The sequence below is a fragment of the Berghia stephanieae genome, unplaced genomic scaffold (genome assembly GCF_034508935.2).
Source record: "Berghia stephanieae isolate SIO BIC M18660-M18661 unplaced genomic scaffold, UCSD_Bste_1.3 scaffold4871, whole genome shotgun sequence".
Classification (NCBI taxonomy): domain Eukaryota; kingdom Metazoa; phylum Mollusca; class Gastropoda; order Nudibranchia; family Aeolidiidae; genus Berghia; species Berghia stephanieae.
Window position 1 is genome coordinate 1 of NW_027626257.1, and position 6,245 is coordinate 6,245.

General features: G+C 32.0%; 1 pseudogene; it reads left to right on the plus strand.

Moving 5' to 3' along the window:
- The first annotated feature begins 319 nt into the window (after nt 1-319).
- LOC144961914 (tektin-2 pseudogene) lies at nt 320-1,699 on the plus strand (annotated as a pseudogene).
- Nucleotides 1,700-6,245: the final 4,546 nt, after the last annotated feature.

Consider the following 6,245-nt stretch of genomic DNA (forward strand, 5'->3'; position numbering starts at 1 on the left):
AAAGTTATCTCAGAGGTATCAAAACTAATGGGCAGTTCGATTGATTTTTTTCTTCTTTTCATTGAATATTTCCAAGGAAAATCTAAAAAAGAGCAAAATAAAGTATTTGCTCTGATTTGTCATTGAATATAATGTTTGTGTCAATACGCAGATTAAACATTCTGGAGTTGCTAGTTATGTCTATTTATAGAAGTAAAATATACTAAAATACACCCGGTTTGTTCAATTTGATTTGAATGCATTAACTATAAACCCTTTTAATATTTTTAATGATTTTAATTCATCATACTGATGTTATATTTCTCTTCATAACAGCTTCAACAAAATAAAATGGCAACAGAAGTCCGTCAAGTTACAAGACACCAACCACCAGACTGGTTTACTGAATGTTACACACAGTCAACCAATGCTGAGAGACAAAGATCTGCTTCTCACCAGGTGTCGTGTTTACTCTCTCTCTCTCTCTCTCTCTCTCTCTCTCTCTCTCTCTCCTCTCTCTCTCCTCCTCTCTCTCTCTCTCTCTCTCTCTCTCTCTCTCTCTCTCTCTCTTTATTTTTTTTTAAATTTCCTCATTAAAATTTTTTTAAACTTTTAACTGAGATAAGAGATTGGATGGTTTTGTAATATAAAATTAAGCTTGATTACATGGATGGTTGGGTGGCATGAGGGCAGTGGTGTCTTTGAAAAAGATCTAATGGAAATCATTTCTCAGTTGGCCATCAACCTATCAAAAATCTAGGAAGCAACGTAATGTTGTTTTTTTTTTTTTTTGTTTTTTTTTTTACCTTACATAAACTAGACACGCTTCATTTTCATGGACATTGGGATATCAGTTTTTATATTAAATGGAAAAGGCATACTTTTTATTTGACATATATACCATTTTTCACAGGTCAGACAGGAGTCCAGATTCCTCCGTAATGAGACAGACATTCAAACTAAGTGGGATCAGTATTCCAATGATGTTAGGCTAGCAGATCGTGTTGATCACATCCGGAAATGGAAGGAAACATTAGAAAGGACACTCGGCCAATTGGATCAAGAAATTGCTGATTTGTCTGAGGCAAAAGAACTCACGGAGCAAGCCCTAGAAGCCAAGAATCTTCCTACCGACGTTGCAATTGAATGCCTTACTCTTCGTGAAGGTCGTAGAAATATTGATGTTGTTCAGGATGAACCAGAGAATCAGCTACACAAGGTAAATTTTAATTACTAAATTGTTTTCTTTTTAAATACATACTCTCATTAGCAACAATAAGATGCTTGCAATTTATCTGAAATAGTTAACAACTAAGTTCGTCACATACAGCAATTAAATCTTAACAATCAATACATTGCTTAGAATCACTCTTATTTTCTTTCAATTTTTAAAGACAATTAAATTAAACCAGTGTCTAAAATCCCTATGTTGTTAAATTTGATTTATCTGAGTCATGTATTATGAAATATAATAAAAAAACTCGAATGGGGTTACTGAAGTTATAAAATTTTCGAATCATTCATCATTTTGCACCCACATATTGAGAAAAAGTTTAATTTGGGAAAATGCAATCGATTTTTTTTTCTTTTAATTTAAATAGATTTTAACTATTTAATACAAATATTACCATTGCATTCATAGCTTCCAATTTTATTACATTCAGGAATTGGGGTCTTAGGCATCAAGAAAGTTTTCAGCAGCGGATCTGGGATTCCTTGAACAATTTGCCACTTCAGGAAGCCAGAAAAAGGGTTAGGAGATTTGCAAGAAAAGAATATTGCTTTGGGCTTGACATTGACCAAATTAATCTCTCTACAGACCCCCAAATAAAGCTTCAAACCTGATGCCTTGAAGTTCCCAAGGGGTAAAACTTTATTTTTTACCGTTTTTTTCCACACCCCCATCACATCATCAAACAAAATTGCAGGATCCCAACAAAGAATTCTTAAAAAAAAAAATAGCAACCCTCTTGATTTTTTAATAATTTAAAGTACATTCCTTTAAAAAAAAAAATTTCTCTATTTGTTTAAAATTTAACACATCTTCCAACATCTAACTTTTAAAATCCTGTTTTTCTTTAATCATACTACCCTTTCCTGCGTAGACGTTGTTTCCCAACTTTCTTCGAAACGGTTATTTTTTCCCCCAGCACTTTGTTGATTTGCTGTCATTCCCCCTTTCAATATATTTTTCCCACTTTTGTTGGTCTACCTCTTCCCCTTCCCGTCTACCCTTGTCTGCAGAATTGTTTTTTCCCTAATTTCGTGCGAGTCGTGGGGCCAAAATAGTTTTTTTTCAATTCTTTACAGTTTGAAAAGAATTGATTTTATTCCGATCCTTCCGGGCTTTTTGTTTTTTTGTTTTTCAGCCCATGTATTTAGTTTTTTTCTGAGCATCCCATTTCAAAAGCTGGATTTTTTGCTCTTGCTTTGCTGTAGTCCATGCCCCATCCATATTTTCGTTGGGAAAACATTTTAAAATTTTGTCAAAGACAACATGTGTTTAAGATTTGTTAAAAAATTCTCATTGTAGGTAATATTCGATTTTTTTTGGGCAGCAATATTTCTGTTTTACTTAAAGAATTGAAGCAAAAATATTTTAAAAAATTTGGGTAAACTACACTCAATTTAGGTTTCCCCAACCAAGTTTCCTAAACATAGGGTTTTCCCCTTCACTTATTCAAATTCCCTTTTTTTTTTCCCCTTCTACCTTGCAAAGCACGACACCCCAAAATGGAAATTTTTAGCCGCTAAACAAGAAGGGGGCTGATGCAGAGTGAAATAAACCAACAGACGAGAGAACAACCCACCACACTCTCCACCAACGGCAATGTCTGATGCCCAGAAACGGCAACCGAAACCCTTTCAAAAGAGAATTCATGAATTCGAACGTGCAAAGGATGAGCGGAGTGGCAGAAAAAAACGAAATTTCTTTAATTGGAATATGTAAAATTATTTGGGATAAAACAGCATTTTAAAAGTTTTTTTTTTAAAAAAGATTTAAAAGTTTAACAGGTTTTAAAGAAATAATTTAACTTGCAAATAATTGTCTTAATTTTGTTTTATTATTCCTGTCATTGGAGAACACTTGTTTCATGTATTTTTTACCTTTCTTTTGCATTTTTTTTATGTGCTCAAAAGTAATTAGATTTGAAAACTGTCGACCAAAAAAAAAAAAAAAAAAAAGAAAGAAAGAATAATTACAAAATAAAAAATAAAAAAAATAAATAGACAAAAAAGATATATATGTTTGAAGGGCCCCAATTGCCTGGTTTTGCTTAAAACATATTTACAATTTCTTTTGTATGCATTTTAAAAGATGTGACTTTTTTCCAAATCAAAATTATATCTTTAAAAAGCAACACCTTTTAAAAAATAAAATGAGAAAAAAAACAGCTTAAAATGAACTAAAGCATTATTAGGGGTAATGGCACACAAAAAAAAAAAAAAAAAAAACAATGTAAGGGTTCCCCTTAAAAAACCTAACCATAAGAGCTAGGAGCCACAGTTTTTTCGGTTCTGTACGTTAAATTACAATATCACCCCTTTGCCCCCTTATGATATGACGTTAGTCATTACAAAAAATTTCCAACCAAATTAACCCCAGCTACCCAATTAAAAACGGGGGACAGGGTGGAGTTCTGAAAAATCCGTTTGATTCCCGATCGATACTAAAACTCTTTATTGCGAGGTGAGTGATTTATCAACTAACTGTCAGGAACCCTACTTAATTTTTATTTTGAAAAGAAAAAATGAAAAAAGACTTTTTTTTATCAGACCGAGGACGAAAATTTCTGAGTTGAAAAAGACATCCGTGCATTGAGAGCAATTCGTAACAAGATTCGCCCAACAAGAAACGGACAAGATGGAAAACAAACCTATGTCCCCAAAGTTGAACGTCCGTATGCTCCACAAAATGGTCTTGTAGATGAAACAAACAGTTTATCATCCCCAACAGCCTTGGCGAAATTAAACAAGCAAAATAACCCATAATTTTTGTTAAAAAAAGTCCACACAGATAAATAAAATTAACATAAAAAAAAGTGAAGTTATTGCATTATCATATTTTCAATAAACTAACTTTGTTCATTATTAGATTATAAATCCCTTGTTGAATGCTTCCAATTTTCCGATAAAAACCATTTTGAAGTAGCATCTCACCAAGTCAGTATCACATTACTCCATGGCATGCCACTTACCCTTTTACAAATCCTTTAAAAACACTACCCCAAAAATAATTGTCCTAAGAGGGTACAAGCACATATTGCGTCCGTATGTTACAGGGAAAATGCAAATTCGACTTCATTGCCCTATATCTTTGAATTCACTTTTTTTATTTTAAAAAAACCACGATCAAGACTTTGACTCTTTAATATGGAGAATGACTTGGGTGACTACACTTCTCATCGTAAATAACAACAAATTTGTGATGATTTAGGGGGCTGGATTGGGGAATAAAAATCATCGCTGTGCTTTGTCGCATTTTAATTTGATTATCACTCAAGTAATTTTATGATAGATAATTGCACAGAGATGTGCGTCATCACATATTACCCAATCCCCAATTTTTTTTTTTAAATGAAAACAAGAAAACAAGGGAATAAATAAAACCCTTTTCTTTTGAGAAAACAACTCCCTTCACAGAGAAAATTTGCCCTTTTAAATTAAATTGCGTAGACCCAATTTGGAATTCCCCGTCTACCCAACAAAAATCAGATGTAATCTGGTTTTGCAAAATGTTTATTCCACGACTTTTGGGCCTCCCCCTGCCTCCCGGAAAAGAAAACAATTTACAACATTTTTTCTTTACCCTTTAAAATGCTGATTGACGTAATAATTATAATTTTTTACTCCCAGACAATTTCTAAAGCAAATATGGGGTTTTGGGATAGGTTTTTGTTTTTGGGGAGACCAAATATAACAAAATAAAAAAAAAATTTTTCTTTTTTTTAAGGGGTTTGGTGGGGGGTTTTACAACACTTTTTAAAAATGGAAAATCTAATGGCCGAATGACGAACCACTTTTACACTTGGGGGACCTTTTCAAAAACCGCCCCCTGGCAAAAAAACTTAGTAAAAAACTGCAATTTTGAGCACTGCATTGTAGCTTACACCGATTATCACAGTCTTTTCTCGAGATAGACCCTTAAAAGAGAAATTTTATCAAAAAGAATGAATAAAGGGATTTCTATTTAAAAAACTTTCAACATTTTTTTTTCAGACACTCTGACGGGCTGTACAAAAATTGAAAAATTTGAATGATACATTGCATTTAAGACAAATTCCCTCAGATGGTAATCAATGTATGGAGTGAGGGAAAGCTAAAAAACCCGCCCCCCAAAAAAAATGGAGAACAACCTAACTTTACAGGAAATGAAAGGGTGAAATCACTGTTTTAGCTTAAACCCATTTGCAAACATTAATACTGTGAAAACATTTTAAATTTTCTTCCTTATTTTTTGTTCACGACGCTTGAAGAATACACGAAATGAGAGCTGAATTAATACCCCAAAAATTTAAACAATGAAGCTCCTGATTTTTCTTTATATTCAAATTTTTTTTTTCCCAAAATTTTTCAAAAAATTTTAGATAAAGCGTGCATCTTAGTTTACTTTACTAATAAAAATTTTGACCGCAATAAGTGTAATAGTTTTTTAAAAATTTAAAAACTCAGTTTCCTTTACATAAAATTTTAACCTTACCCATTAATTAGTCAGGTTTCACTATAAATACATACAATATTTTGAGTGGGTTAAAAAAATTGATTTGTTTTCAAGACCTTCATTTGTAAAACTAGGGGGCCCAGGGAACAATTATTCAATAAATTGAATTTTTTTTTCCACCAATAATGACAAAATACAAACAATGTATTTTGCAATCTCACTCATGTTTAACTAATGTCCGATTTATAAATATAAACTAGATGATACCCAAAGGAAAAAAAAACCAGCTCATACGAAATAATTTTCCGTTCGTCAGGGGAAAAATTCAAATGATCAAATAATTTATTTTACAAATTTTCTGAGCAGTATTTAAGAAATATAAATACAATTTTTTCATTTTTCTTTGGGGTTCTGTAAAATAATGGGTTTTTATCAAAATAAGTACCAAAAAATACAAAGAATGACAAAATTCAATGTTTATGAGACTCGAATACGAAAGTACCTTTTTTTTTTGTCAGACATCAATGGATTTTAAGTTTTTAAAACTTTGTGTCCCCGTTGTTTTTCTCCTTTTTGCTATGGGAATGAAATTTTAAAATTAAAA